Genomic DNA, 17,004 nt, shown 5'->3' with positions numbered 1-17,004 from the left:
CCAAGCCATAAAATGAGCTTTCCAAAATTTTAAGGCAAATAAGAATGAAGAGCAGTCCATTGTTAAAGTTTGGGATAATACTTCATTTTATTACATACATTCAGGGTAGACATTCCCTTCTCCATGCATTCTTTCATACCCATGCATAGCTATGCATAACCATGGAACTGATGTTCTATCCCTTCTGGGTCCATATCCCAACTCTTCTGTTGTGTCCTCCGGAACCCCTTTTCTACTGTTAACAGTATACATCATATTAGATGTGTGCCCTTCCCCAAAAATTACCTGGTATACTTTTAATATTTTATTTTCTATCTACATGTGAAATGATATACTTCTAATAAAACATGAGTCCCTGGGGGCATAAGGAATTTTAAATTTTGTGTTGCATCCCCAGTGCCTGGCATATTTGTTGTTGCTGTTGAATTGTGTTCCACTTTTAGTGACCTTGTGGATCACAGCAGCATGCCAGTGCCATCCATGGGGTTTTCTTGGCAAAGGGTTTTGCCAGTGGTTTGCCATTTCCTTCTCCAGTGGGTTAAGCCAAGTAGAGGTTAAGTGACCTGCCCAGAGTCACGTGGTTAGTAAGTGTTTGAGGCAGAATTTGAACATAGGTCTTCCTGACTCTAGGCCTAGTGCTCTATGAGTCATTTAGCTGTCTCTAGCTGCCTGGCATATAGTAGGTACTTAATAAATGCTAGGAAAAAACTTAACAACCATATGAAAGAATGCCCCAAAACATCAGTGTCAAACTCAAATCCTCCAGGCCTCAAATTGACTTAGAAAACCACAGATTGACAATATCAATGTTGTATTGCATTTTTATTTATTTTGTTAAACATTTTCCAATTACATTTTATTTGATTCAGGTCACATTCAGGAGTTTTATGGCTGAACCTGAATTTGACACCTCTCTTCCAAATCACTAAAAATATGAGAAATGCAAATTTAAAACCCCCTGTAGTTTCACCTCACAACAAACAAATTAGCAAAGATGAAAAATGGTGGAAATAGTCATTATTGGAGAGATTGTGGAAAGATGGGCACATTAATAAATTGTTGGTGGAGCTGTTGGAGGTCTACAGTGGGGAAATGTAGGTGATGTAAAAGCGAAAGATATCAATAAATATTTTAAAAGGAAAAGTAAATAAATAATAGCTGAATTGAATTCTTGTAGCCAGTAGAGTCTATGTAAAGAAATCAGAATAGATGGGCCATAATAATAACCATATAGAAGCTTTTGCCTTCCAAAGCAGTTTCATATACATTGTTTTTCAGTCCTTAGAACAATCCTAGGAGGTCAGTGGGACGGCAGTTATTACCTCCATTATATAATGAAGAAACAGTCTCATAGAGATGGTCAGTTGTTCTGTTTTACACAGTAAATGGTGGTAAGCTAATATCACAGCCAGAACTCTGGACCAACACCCTTCCTGTCAAATACATGACGTTTCTCTATGATATAAATACCAAGCAGAATTGCTGGGATTTTTATTGTTGCTGTTTTGGCCATATTTAAGCTGACAGTATGAGTCTCTCTACCACTCAGATTGGATTTTGAAGAAAAAATCACCCTCATCAGAGAGATGTGTATGCTGATTGTTATTTACTGGCAAGAAATAACACTGTGGAAGAGGGAAGCTCTGTGGAAAAACTCCCTTCCTGAGGCAGAGGATGACTGCCCTTTAAAGTGAGAGTGTTAATCAAAAGAAACATTCAGCACCATCCATTTTTGGATAAACACTTTGCTGTAGTGAGATGGATAGAAAGGATCCCTCCTCCCTCACCCAACGGATTGTTGCTACAAATTAACAGGAGTTCCTGCTGTGTTTTCTATCTCACAGTATGCCTGAAAAATAGGACATCTGGTCCCAGAGGGCTCTCCTACTGTAATTATTAAGTACAATGCATACATCAAATATTGTGATGTTGGCTAGAATTGGGACTTGGGAGGCACTTCCTCCTTAGATGCTTTGCTTGGTTTTACTGTCACTTTAAAAAGAAGGAAAGAGAAACCAGTACTTTGTTGTGTTAAGATTTTAAAAAATATCCTCCTGGGTTGTTCTGTTTCCCAGGCTAACACTGTTAATTACACAGATTGGTTAGAAAGGTATATGTGTGTATGTGGGTGGTGGGGGCTTGTTAGAAAGTGGTGGGGAAAGTTTGATGTTCCATGAAGTAGGTGAAAAGTTGTGCTATATACATGTGAGCAATTATCTGTTTGTCTATCTCTCTGTCTGTGTATCTGTTGGTCTGTCATTCTAGCTACATACACATATGTATATATACATGTATATAAATGCAAGTGTGTTTATATGTATATAATATTCCATGAAGTGCTATGCGCATGTGAGCAATTATTAGCTATATATATATCTATACACACAATATATGTATATATGCACACATGTATACACAGAAATGTGTGTGTATATACATGTGCATATAATGTGCCATGAAGTTGTTCTATATACATGTGAGCAATTAGCTATACATGCACACACACACATACATATACACACACCTATATACATTTAAACATTTAGAGTAGTCTTGTAATTTCACTGGTATGAGTAATTTGCAGGAGGAAACTTTATCATTATAAATGGGCACCTTATCATCAGCTTATTGTCTTAGGGAGTTGCCTGGGGCTCTTAAGAGATTTAATTGACTTGCTCAGGGTCACATCGCCAGTAAGTGGCAGAGTTGGGATTTGAACCCAGGTCTTCCCAGCTTAAGGGTAGTTCTGTGACTGCCATTCATACTTTTTTTTTTAAGTAAATAACCACATTTATCCAAATCAAAAGCAAAACAAAAATCATAGAAGTATACACAGGAAACTATAGAGTGAAGGAACTTTCCCATTAAGAGCAAGATAACTCAGCTAACCCTAGAAAAATTGTCCCAGACCTCACTCAAGGGAAAGTTCCCCAAAGTCTCTAGATATTCATATTTTTAATATTAATAACAAAAATCAAGATAGAAACATGAGCTTCTTGAAGGCAGGGGCCCTCACTTGTGATTTATTTTATTTTAGTTTATTTGCATCCTCCTCTATTCCTCACACAGAATAATATACCTTGTACAAAATAGATACCAAGATTGTTTGAAAGGATTGTCTATTCATGGAGCTCCAGAAGTCATCATGATGCTCATAACCAAATAAGTGTCTTGAAGGGAAGGGAGGAATTCCAGCTGAGACCCAGGTGTCCCCAAATGTTCCAGTTAGATGCTCACTAAATATTTATTGAATGAAAGAAATGGAATACATCTTACTCATTTTTGTCAAAGTAAAAGCTATAGTTTATGAAGCAGAAAATGAAAATATAGGTCAAGTTTCATTGCAGCAAATGTCAAGGGGGAGTCCAAATTAGTTCACTGCACTGGAATCTCATTACATCATATACTGCTCAAAGGAAGTGTGCCATGCACTAAGTCTCAGAAAAATGTTTAGAGGATATATAGTCACATTAGAAGCTCACCTGTTCACTGTGGTCTGAGAAAATGCCTGCTTGCCTCCAGTTCTCTATTCTAATGACACTGCCCTGAAATCTTCAAAATTTTAATTGGGTTGGGTTCTAGTGAAAAAAATAGTTTTTTTCTGCTTCCTTGCCCAGCTTCATCTTATTTGTTCCAGTATTTTTGCCAAGATGTGAATTAGCTTCACTTTCCCAAAATTGATAACTTCAGGTAAGAACCTGGAAGTCACCTGTGCCCATTAGGAGATTGTCATGGCAACTGGTGAGGCCTACTAGGTACTCAGGCCATACTACAGGTACTAGCCATTGCTCAGTTCAGAGCAGCATCTTCTTGGCTCTATCATTTATCAATTAGTTGTTTGGATTGCTGTTCACACTCCTGAACCTTCTACTAGCTTCTCTTTGAATTCTGAGAAATTTTTCATTCTGTTTTTGTAGGGAAGGGCAGGAAAGGGGATTTCTCACAAGAAAATTGGATTAACCTGCTATCAACTCAAAGTTGGGCGTGCTGGAATCTTGCATGAGTATAACTCCCTGAAGAGTTTAGTAGAATTTTGAGAAAGGAAAGTCTTGGGCCTCCCTTTAGGGGGATTTATTCACAGATAGTTCATAAATTATATGATGATACCATCATGATATTATAACGAGACTCCAAGGTAGTTACCATATTGGAAAACATTCTGAACATCTAATGTCAGGGTAGCAAATTCACTTGTATTTAGGAGTCATAGGTGGGTAGCAGACCCTAGGAGAAACAACTGAATTGTGAGTACTGTGATGCTTGGAAAAGGGGTATATGTGTTTTTCCTCCCCTCCCATGACTTCTGTTGGCCATGACCCAATCCCTTCCCTTCTCCCAGCCTTCTTCCCTCCACCAGTGCTGTGGAAATGAAGGCTGGCAGAGGATTATGAGGCACAGGGATGACAATTTACTATCTACTGCAGGTAAGGAGTGTGCCTCTTCAGATGTAACCACCTAGGACAAAACTCTAACAATCCAACCCTGGTTATGACTCTGTAGGATATGGAGTCAGAAGACCTGGATTTGAATCTTACTTCCAACATATTTTAGCTGAAGGCTGTGGGCAAGTTTCTTCCCCCTTTTTAGCCTCGGTTTCTACATCTGGAAAATGGGAGGTGATAATGCATACACTGCCTATCTCATCAGGTTGTTATGAGAATAGTGCTTTGTAAAGTTCCAAGCCCAATATAAGTGTGACTTATCATTACGAAGGTTGATCTAGCACAGCTTTTTCAATATATTCTCTATAGTGAGTTACAAGGTCTAGTGGGTCACCTTTGAGATAATAACCCTCCCACCTGACAGCCACATATTGCAAGGGGGCACATGTCTGTTCAGTGTAGGTGTATCCCACTTTCAGGTGACCTATCGTGAGAATTCAGACTTAGAAGATAAAGATAAATTAGGGAGTAATTATTCACATGAGAAAATAGTTTTTCTCTGTAGGAATGGATTACTCTGTAGAGCTCCTTTAAATAGCAGATGCCTCAAAACATCTTGACAGGCTGATGGGAGTAGGGAGGGAATTAAAGGTAGAGAAAAGTGTTTAGAACTAGTACCCATAAAAGAACAATTAGAATTGAGGATAAAGTATCCTTGAAATTATAATTCAGAGTGAAAAATCCTACTTAAGGACTATATTTTAAGAAAACACTCATTGGAATATCCCATATACTGTCATATACAGTTGATGAATTGATTGGTTTTCTTGAAGTAACTTTTTTTCCCTTTATTTCTTTGATCTGTTATGAGGAGATGACTTGCTTTAGTAGGGGGTAGGCATGAGATAGATCCAGAAATGAAGGTGATGTAAAAACAAAAGATATCACTAAGTGGATTTTAGAAAAAAATCCACACTATTGAAAGAAGCCAGGAACACCTGTGTTTTTCATTCCCTTCCTCTTCTCTATTTAAATATGCCTACTGTCAATGCAATAACTTAAACCTGTCAAAATGCTAAACAGCTCAATTCTCCATCAAGATTTCTTTTCTGAAACCGAAAAATGTGCAAGCTTTCTGTCACATTGTAAATAGCATTTTAGACTTATACATGTATAAGCCTTTTCTTTTGCAATGAAAGCCTTAATAACAGAACAAAACCCAGGCAAATATTTAATTACATTTTGCCTCAGAGTGAATTGCAAGATAAACTGTGTTAAATTAACTAAGCAACATGGTCAGGATGATTTGAGCATGAATTTATTGTATGTTCCAGGCTTCTCAGACAACTAATTTGGAGATGAAATAGAATGTTTTACCTTAATATGGGGCATTATTCAGCATTGAAAGATGCTGCAGCAGACACAGTACTAAGGATGTATTTTTCCATTCCTCTAGAGAATACCAGAGCTGTTCACTAGGGACATGTGCTTCCTTTACAGATCTTTCTTCCTGCTCTGCCCATCAACCTCTTCTAGGTGCTTTTGGTCTACTGAGAGAGAAATGCCTAATCAGGTCATGGCAATTGATTGGCTCTGAAGGAGTTACCCAATCATAGTTGGTGTAAGACCTGATCTGTACTTGTTTTATCAGAGAGAAAGAAAATCGCAGAATCATTGAATTATAGATTTAGAGCTAGAAAGGGGCCTTATAGGTGTCTTAATGCAGATTTAAGAAGGTTTGGAATACCAAAGACCTGCTATTAGGAAGCATGAAGCTCATAAGACAGTAAAGCAAGACTGCTTTATTGAGGAGAGATACAAAAGAAAGGACAGGCAGGGAAAATGATGGAAACAAGTGAAATTGGGCACCCCACAAGGACCACTGGTAGAACTCGGTACCCTGCTAGGGTCAGGGAAAGAATGAAAAAACTTTCTTTTTTCTTACATAGTAGTATTTTATTTTTTCCCAATTATATGTAAAGACAATTTTTAGCATTCATTTTCACAAGATATTGAGTTCCAGATTTTTCTCCCTCCCTCCCCTCCCCTCTTCCTAAAATTGTAAGCAATTTGATATAGGTTATATATGTGTGATCATGTAAAACATATTTTCATATTAGTCATAGTAATGAAAGAAGAAATAGACCAAAATGAGAAAGCCACAAAAAATAGAGTGAAAGAAGTATAATTCTACCTGTGTTCAGTTCATCAGTTTTTTATCTGGATACGGATAGCATTTTCCATCATGAGTCCTTTGTACTTGTCTTAGATCATTATGCTGAGAAGAGCTAAGTCATTCATAGTCGATCATCACACATTGTGCTGTTACTCTGTACAATGTTTTTCTGATTCTGCTCATTTCACTTTGCATCAGTTCATACAAGTCTTTCTAGGTTTTTCTGAAATCTGCCTATTCATGATTTCTTATTTCACAAGTATTCCATTTCATTCATGTGCCACAGCTTGTTCAGCCATTCCCCTACTGATGGGTATCCACTCAATTTCCAGTATGTTGTTACTATAAAAAGAGCTGCTATAAATATTTTTGCACACGTAGGTCTTTTTCCCTTTTTTACATTTTTTTGGGTTAACTGTCAGCTCTCTTGAGCTGAAAAACCTTTTTTCCCAAAGGTGAGTGGTTATTTTTAGGATTTTAATCTGGGTCTAGCATGGGAGTATTCTGGTAAATGTTTAACTGTCTCTCCCCCCAAAAAAAATATGTACTTTAAGCTTAATCTTCATTACTGGTATTTTCTCCATAACTTTCTGAAGTCTAGACAATTAACAAAGAATAAATCAAGCCTTGATTTGTAGAATTTGCTGATTTTTTTTAGGTGTCAGTGCTCTCACTGAAAATTTAATAATTAGTTCTCAAGCTGGTATAAGCTGAATCCAGCAAGCCAACTACACAGCAGGTTGGAGGAAGGGGGACAGGAACCTGGGCCTAGAGAATGGTGTTGATTCATGTTAATGGTGGGAAGAGAGATTTGGGGGGAATTGTCTTTTAGTAGATGCTCAAATTTAGGGGTTTGGGCAGTTAACCGAATGTCTTATTCTGACTGGGTGAGTCAGGGGTTTCTGAGCTTCCCTGGGCAGGTAGTGGAGGCTACTGTATTCCTTATAAAGTCCATCCAGTCCAAACCTCTCTTTTTATATATGAGGAAACTGAGGCCCAGAGAGATATAGTGATTTGCCCTTTTGTCACATGAGTAGTAAGGGACAAAGACAGGATCTGAACTCAGGTCTTCAAATCCAGAAGAGGCAGTGTGGTCTATAGAGAAAGACCACTGGAGTCCAAGCAACTGAATTCAGGTCTCTCATGCTTATTTATCCATGTGACTTTAGACAAGTCCTCGAAACTCCCTGGGACTCAATTTCCTCATCTGTAAAATGAGGGAGTTGAACTAAATGGCTTCTGAGATTCTTTCCAGATCTAGAGCCATGATTATTATTTTCCATTGTGTTCTGACGGTTTCTCCTCCCCAGTCTTTATCTCTGAGATAGGCACATTTTAGCTCTCAGTGGGTAGTAGATGCAATGAAATCATTATGCTTAATTTCAATCTTAGTGACATGCCAGCTGTGAAGACCATTCAGTGATCGGCATCAGTGAGAGAAATTCCCACCCCAGGGATGCCCTTGCATAGATGCAATAGCTCTCAATTTTTGTGGATGAGAAGTATTAGGCGAGAGAGAACATGGCAGGGAAAGTTAATTTCCTGAAAAACTGGTGGGAAGCTAAGTGTCCTGTCCCAATGCAAAGAAAACTCACTCTGGAATCAGAGGATAGGGGTTAAAATGCTGCCTCGAATGCTTACTTCCTGTTTAACTGTGTGTGGGTAACTTAACCTCCCTAGGTCCTCAGTTTCCTCATCTGTAAAATGAAGGAGTTGTACTAGATGACCCTTGGGATTCCTTCCAGCCTTGCATCTATGATGTTCTTTTACAGGGCCGGTCTAGGTTGGAGTTAGTTTCCTTCTGTTGGTGGCCGTGGTAGTTGGGTCAAAGTTATCACTTGCTTCCTATCAGTTTGAATTTTATAAATGAAAGTAGTAGGGATGGAGTTCAAGGTATCTACATTCTGGGCTTAAGCATAAATCATTAAAGTATGGTGTCTCTAGAATCCACAATCCTTTCCTGCAAAGTTTAAATTACCCTAGGACTGAACCATATATTATAAAGGGAATGAGAGTGGAAAACAACATCAACAACAACGACTTTATAAGCAATTGTGGAAGAACTCCAGAGATTCAAATCCAAGGGGAATAACAAACAAGTCAGAAGGGGTCAAGACAACATAAGTTAAATTGTATTTATCCAGGGAACTGACTACTGGGGAGTGGAAATACACAATGATGTTTTTATCTGAAAAGAACCTATGTCTTCCCCAATGGGACCAGTCTTGTAGACTTAAAAAAAATCTGTCAAAAGGATTCAGTTTGGAATAAAGAAAACAAAAAAACCCTGCTATTCTCTTTAGAACTGCAGGCTTGAAGTGTTCTCATAGCCTGCTGCACCAGTAAGTAATCTGAGAATTGAATTTGGCAAAGTTATCTTGAGACTCTTCCATTTGACTCTTTTCTTTGCTGCAAGAGTTGGAGACACAAGAAGGCCGTCCTTACAAATTTCTGCTAGGAAATAATTTTCCAATGGGAGAAATTTCTCAGTGAATCATGACCACCACCTAGGGTCTCCACAATTGTTTTACCTGTGTTTTCTCTCTCCTCCCTCTAGGAAGAATCGTTGCATTGGTTTGGAAGTGACTACTCAAAGCATTAAAAATAAATAGGCTAATGTCTCATTGCCTTTCATTTCATTCCTATTTTACTAGGAATAACTGGTGTATGATTTTAATAATGTGGCTTTTTTTTATAAGTGGAAATCCACCAGGAGAAAATGAAAAGTTCTCAAACACCTATATTGACCCAGTTTCTTGACTCTGGTTACCTGATTTGGCAAATCTGATCCTTGGGGTGGGGTTGCTGGGGGCCAGGGTGTGAGTGACTTAGTTAAAAAAGAAACCTCCCAATGAGTTTAAACCATTTGACATCTCAGAAGCAAAATAGGGGTCATGCTCAACTTTATTTTCTTCATAAATTTGCCTATTAAATGATGAGAAACAATTTTAGTTTTTTCACCTGGGTTTCTGGGTCTTGTCATCTCAGGGAGTTGAGAACAGCAAACATACTGTGTGTCGGAAGTTCTTCAGCAACATAAAACTAGACTTCTGGTATTCCCTCACTTACATACATCAGGGGAGGGAGGAACAAGCATTTATTAAGTCTCCTGTGTGCCAGGCACTGTGCTAAGAGACATAGGCCAAAGCTTTTTGGGAAAAAAACAAGAACAAACCATGATGTATTTTTAAAGAAAGTCATTGCAAATTGATGAGAAAAGCAAACTGTAAGGAGACTCCTTCATTCCTTCTCTGTTTAGGATATGTCAGCTAGAACAAGTGGTACAGAGTAGCTCGAGTGGCTTGCCTCTAGCCTTTGATGGACATCTCTTCCTTCCTCCCTCCCTTCTGGAGTCCCTTCGTACTGCACTAACCTTTCCTTTTCACAACCTTCATTCTACTATGACTTTCCCGTGATCTGACCAGTTCTGCTTATTGAATTGGGCTAGTCCTGGAATTGTGATTTTCAACAATCAAAAGCCTAATATAGAACCTATCCAAGGAAGACCTCTCCTGACTAGGGGTACTCTCTCTTCCTTGCTTTTCCCTTCCTCACCGTCTCTGCCAGGCTACTATCTAGACTAGCTGATTGCTAACATGGTTCGAATGAGATGGGAGTCACCAACTCTATTGTTTCCAGTTAGATGAAGGTCCACCACGCCTTATTGTTTTCTCTAATACTATCTTCTAAGGTCCTCCATGCCTTACCATCTTCCCTGCCTCTGTCCTCCAGACCCCCATCTCTCTACCCTACCCCCATAATCTAAGCTTCTGATGACAGACACTCTCCTTCCCACCTTGTCATCATTCCTCTCTCTCCCTTCACCCATAGGACTTCCTGGCCTCTTCATCCACTTTGTAGCTGAACTTTCTTTTATGGGTTCTCTCGCTCAATTAGAGTGTGAACTCCTTGACAGCAATCACTTGAGAGCCTTACTTTTTCTGTTTGTCTCTTCTAAAGCTTAGTACAGTGCTTGGCATACAGTAAGTGCTTAATATGTATTTTTCCTATTTATTTTCAATCATCCATAAATCAGTGCTGTAGGATCTTCTGAGCATAGGGCATTGAACTTTCACTACTGTATGGCTCAAAGGCCAATCCAGAGACTTAGGAATGTGAAGCAACTACTAGCCTATATGCCCTGATGTGAGCCAAGCCCAGAAAGAGAAAATAGACCCTTGCCCTTTACCATTTCAAGTTTGAATTTTTATTTCAAGCTATATCTCTCTAATCAAAACAGAATGTTGTAGTTCTTTGGTGTACTCACTCTATCTAGTGAGGATGAATACTTTAGGTTCAAAAACCCTCCTTTAGTCATATGGATGGTCCCCAGTTTTCTGGATAATAGATAATACTCTGCATTGAGATACACTAGAGCTGTTGCTTTAGATATAAATACTGCTGCATTTTAACTAATTCACTGCCTGATGTAGAGTTTTCCTAACATTCAAGGCAGAGTTGTTCTACTCTGCCAAAAGATTCTAGACCCACCTGCAGACCTGCCCTAGGCTTCAAGCTTTATATGATTTGGGCTCTCCTGGCATCTGTTGCTGTAGAGAGATATAGAAGCTGGTGAATTATCCACAGCAGTAGCAGGAATGCCACCTATAGACCTGGTTATTTTCTGGGGTGAGCACAGATGAATTGATTAATCAACTCTGAACTTTGTAAATGGATATGGTTTGAATATTTCCATTTCCTAGAAATCTGAACTGACTTAGAAATTAAATTCATGATATTTTCACCATCGTGGCATTCACATCCACAGTTTGAAGGGAGTCTTAATTTTCTAACTTCTACGTCCATCAAGAGATTTCATAATAGGATCTGTGATTTTATTCATCCATGGGGATATTTCCTCCAGTTGTGAATGTAGCAATCTGTCCATACTTTCTTACTTTGTGGAACCCTTATCTCTGTATTGTGATGGTAAGTTCACCTAATAAGCTGGAGGTGGGGGAGGAGGAAAGGGAACATGCTTTTTTAAAAAAAGTATTTATTTCTTTTTAACATTCATTTTTTAAAAATTGAGTTCCCTTTGAGTTAGTTTTCTCCCTCCTTTCTGCACCTTCCCCACCCATGGAGAAGGAAAATAGTGTATCAATTATATATGTGGTCATGCAAAACATTTCCATGTTGCAAAAAACCCTGAAAAAAAAATGACAAAAAACAAGAAACATAAAAGAAAGTAAAGGGCAGCTAGGTGGTGGAGGGGATAGAGCACCGGTCCTGGACTCAGGAGGACCTGAGTTCAAATTCGGCCTCAGACACATAACACTCACTAGCTGTATGACCTTGGGCAAGGGTCACTTAATCCCAATTGCCTCATCAAAAAAGCAAAAAAAAAAAAGCTTCAATATGCACTTAGAGTTCATTAACTTTCTCTCTTTCTGGAGGTGGATATAATTTCTAATTGTGGGTCTTTGGAATTGTCTTGGATCATTGTATCAATCAGAGTAGCTAAGTCTTTCACTGATGATCGTCATTACAATATTGCTATTACTATGTACAATGTTGTCCTGGTTCTGCTCCCTTTATTTTGAATCAGTTCATATAGGTTCATATAGAAAAACCTTCCCAGGTTTTTCTGAAACCATCTTGCTTGTTATTTCTGATAGCACAATAATAGTCTGTCACAATCATATGCCACAAATTGTTCAGCCATTCCCCAATTGGTGGGTATCCCCTCAATTTCCAATTCTTTGCCACCACAAAAAGAGCTGCTAGAAATATTTTTTGTACAAATAGGTCCTTTCCCCTTTTCTTTGATCTCTTTGGGATGCAGACCTAGTAGTAGTATTGATAAGACAAATGGTATGCACAGTTTCACAGCCCTCCTGGCATGGTTCCAAATTGTTCTCCAGAACGGTTGGACCAGTTCACAACTCTGCCAACAGTGTGCCAATAGTACCTATTTTTTCCATATCCCCTGTAGCATTTATCATTTTGATAGGTGTGAGATGGTACTTCAGAGTTGCTGTAATTTGCATTCTCTGATCATTAGTGATTCAGAGCATTTTTTCATGTGAAATATCACATGAAAAAAATCAGATAGCTCTGATTTCTTCTTCTGAAAACTGCCTGTTTATATCCTTTGGACATTCATCAATTAGAGAATGGCTTTTATTTTTACAAATTTGACTCAGTTCCCTAGATATTTGTGAAATGAGATCTTTATCAGACAAACTTGCTGTAAAATTCCCTCTTCTTCCCCCTGCCCTCCTGTTTTTTGCTTTTTTTCTAGTTTGACTGCATTGATTTTGGTTGTACAAAAAATTTAATTTCTTATAATCAGAATTATCCATTTTACTTCCTGTGAATCTCTCTATCTTTTGTTTGGTCATAAATTCTTTCCTTATCCATAGATCTGATAGGTAAAATTTTCCATGCTTCCCTAATTTACTTATGATATCAGCATTTATATCTAAACCATTTACCCGCTTTGACCTTGATTTAGTATATAGTGTGAGATGTTGGTCTATGCCTAGCTTCTGCCAAACTGCTTTCCAGTTTTCTCAATAGTTTTTGCCAGATGGTGAGTTCTTTCCCTAAAAGCTTATATTTTTGGGTTTATCAAACCATACATCATTATATTCATTTGCTAATGTATATTGTATACCTAATCTATTTCACTGTCCCACCACTCTATTTCTTAGCCAGTACCAGATTGTTTTCATGATAATCACTTTGTAATATAGTTTGAAATCCGGTAATACTAGGCCAAAGGGAGCAGTACTCACTATATGCCAGGTATTGTGCTAAGAGTTTTACAAGTGTCATCTCATTTGATCTTCACAGAAGCCTTGAGAGGTAGGTGCTATTATTATTGCCATATGAGGAAAGTGAGTCAGGCAGAGGTTGTGACTTTCCCAGGTTTGTGGAGTTAGTAGGTATCTGAGGCTGGATTTGAATTTAGATCTTCCTGACTCCAAACCCACTGTGCCACTTAGCTTCCTCTAGATAGGATCTATCCTTTAGTTCCCGTAACATGGCGTGGATATTGATGGCGTATATGGGTAGTTAGTTAACTACCTTACTCTCACTGTGACTGGCCCACATCCTTTAAAAAAATTCATATGCCACATTTCATGCACATCATCCCTAGACATAGGCTACAGCCTATGTGTGCCAACTAAAAGTCTCTTCACTGCCTTTGGCTTACCTGAGAGCTGAATTCCTCAGAGACTATATAGGGTTCCAAAACTGACAACCATATGGTATGGCTAGGATAGCACTTGTGTTGATGAGATGGACATTTGTGCTATAGAGCAGCAAAGGATTCCCCTTCCTTGGTGGTCTTTAAGGCTGGAGGAACACTTATGTTAGAATGGTAATTACTTTCATGGATGGGTTGGACTCAATAGGCATGAATATTCCTTCTAATTCTTAAGTTATATGATTCTGGGATCATTAAAACCATTGCAAGAGGCAGCTAGGTGGCACAGTGGATAAAGTTCCAGCCTTGGAATCAGCAGGATCTGAGTTCAAATCCGGCCTCAGACACTTGACACTTATGTATGGCCCTGGGCACTTAACCCCGATTGCCTCACCAAAAAATCAAACCAAACCAAACCAAAACAAAACCATTGCACAATTTCCCAAGTGCAATTCAGCCCTCTCTCTTCTTCCTATTCAATTCTGAGCCCAAATCATTGCCCATTTGTAATAGCTATCCCATACGTGTGTGTATACACACATATACATACATATATACACACATTTGTATATATGTGTTGATATAATAATTTAAAGGAATGATCAAATAAGTAACTCCAGATCATAGCATGGACAATAGGTGTTTTTCCATCCATTTTGAAGACCTATGTATCATATTTTGTTAGGCTGATCTCTTTTCAGTAATCTTGAATCTCACTCTGGGGCTAGATGTAATCAGCAGAAAATTACCTGCAAATAGGAACATATAAAGACCCTCACCATCGTAGTATATCCCTTTTCTCTTTGGATCTCACATAATACATCTTTTTTTTTGTTTTGTTTTGTTTTGTGAGGCAATCAGGGTTAAGTGACTTGCCCAAGGTCACACAGCTAGTACGTGTCAAGTGTTTGGTGTGAGGCCGGATTTGAACTCAGGTCCTCCTGACTTCAGGGCCGGTGCTATATCTACTGCACCACCTAGCTGCCCCCTCACATAATGCATCTTATCTGACATTGGTGAGTATTTTTGGTAAACTAACATATCCTTGTTTGATGATTTTATTTAAAATATAAATAAAATAATAAGTATTATTACAATTATTAATAATTATATCATGTTTGTACACATCTCTATTAAAATACATTGCCCCCAAATTAACACTATATTCTAGATGTGGTTTAATCAGTATAGTGCACAGCAGGACTATGCATTTACAATGTTAAATACTAGAAGGACTCATGATTTCTTCCCAGCATTTAGCTTTGTTATCTGCATGCAGTAGACATTTTCTAAATGTTGTATCATTTTATTTTGTAGATATTCTTCATGAATTGCCGTCTCCACCTCCACCTCCATCCCTACTCCTACAAATTACTTTGAGGTTAATCTTTTGGCATTACTATCCAACCTCAATAAGTTTGGTACTTGGACTACAGACAGACCTTGGGTTGGCTCATATTTGAAGCCTTTCTATCTCGGTAGGATATGCACCATCTTTTACCTCTCCCCACCCTAGCAAAGTTTTCTAATGTGCAGGGTCACCCACAAACAGCAATGAAGCATCAGAGTTAGAGCTCAGGGGAGACATCCATCTGCTTGACACAGTAGTAAGAGCACTGGCTTGGCAGTCAGAGTACCTGGATTCATATTTCATCTCAGCTGCTTATTATCTGGGTGACTTTGGGCAAGTCGCTGCACCTCTCTGGGCGTCAGTTATCATCTGAAAAATGGGTAGGTTGAATTAGATGGCCTCCAATATCCCTTCTAGCTCTAGAACGATGAGTTTGTGATTTGGTTGCTGAAATCTGGTATTTCATTTGCTTTCTTTAAAAGCTTTGTTTTTAAATTTTATTTATTTTTAACATTAAAATTTTTTTGAGTTCCAGATTCTCCCTCCCTCCTGTTCCTTCCCCACCCATTAAGAAGGAAAGCAAAATGATACCAATTATACATGCGAAATCAGGCAAAACATATGTCCATATTAGCCATGTTGCAAAAAAAAATAGCAAGAAAAATAAAATGAAAATAATTATATTTTAATTTACACTCAGAGTTCAGTTTTTTGGAGGTAGATAACATTTTTCAGCATAAGTCCTTGGAATTGTCTTGGATCATTGTATTGGTCAGACTAGTTAAGTTTTTCACAGTTGATCATTATCACAATATTGCTATTTCTGTGTACAATGATCTCCTGGATTTGGCCACTTTACTATACAATTCATATAGGTTTTCCAGCTTTTTCTGAAAGCATCCTGCTTATCATTCTTATAGCACAATAATATTCATCACAACCATATACCACAGCTTGCTCAGCCATTCCCCAATTGATGGGCATCCTCTCAATTTCCAATTCTTTGCCACCACAAAAAGAGCTGCTATAAATATTTTTGTGCAAATAGGTCCTTTCCCCTTTTCTTTGCTCTGTTTGAGATGCAGACCTAGTAGTGGTATTGCTGAGTCAAATGATATGCAGTTTTATAGCCCCTTTGGCATAGTTTCAAATTGTTCTCCAGAATAGTTGGAACAATTCACAACTTCACCAACAGTGCATCAATAGTACCTATTTTTCCACATCTCCTCTAGCATTTATCATTTTCCTTTACTATCAATTGGTAGGTGTGAGGTGGTACTTCAGAGAGGTTTTAATTTGCATTTCCCTAATCAATAGTGATTTATTTAGAGCATTTTTATATGACTATAGATAGCTTTGATTTCTTCTTCTGAAAATTACTTGTTCATGTCCTCTGACCATTTATCAATTAGAGAATGGCTCTCATTTTTATAAATTTGACTCAGTTCCCTATATATTTTAAAAATGAGGCCTTTATCAGAGAAACTTGCTGAAAATCCCACCACCCCTGGTTTCCTGCTTTCTTTCTAATTTGGGCTGCATTTATTTTGTTTGTGCAAAAAAAATTTAAATGTCATGTATTCAAAATTATTTATCTTATTTCCTGTGATCCTCTCTATCTCTTGTTTGGTTATAAACTCTTCCCTTATCCATAGATCTAACAGGTAACATTTTCCATGCTCCCCTAATTTGCTTATGATATCATCCTTTATGTCTAAATCAGTTTTCTCAGCAATTTTTGTCAAATAATGATTTCTTGCTCCAAAATCTTGACGTTGTTTGCTGCTCAGTGTTTAACAAGTTGTTTTAAAAAAAACATGCTGACACATTTGCAAATTTAACCTACATTATTAACATTTTCTCCATTACTTTCTTTTTTTTAAATTAATTTTTTATTAATTTATTTTGATTTATCAATAATCACTTCCATATGCTTTTG

Source organism: Vombatus ursinus, unplaced genomic scaffold (assembly GCF_900497805.2).
Source record: "Vombatus ursinus unplaced genomic scaffold, bare-nosed wombat genome assembly UNPS02014807.1, whole genome shotgun sequence".
NCBI classification, from domain to species: domain Eukaryota; kingdom Metazoa; phylum Chordata; class Mammalia; order Diprotodontia; family Vombatidae; genus Vombatus; species Vombatus ursinus.
The sequence above is the reverse complement of the archived record's forward strand: the minus strand, read 5'-3'. Positions refer to the sequence as shown.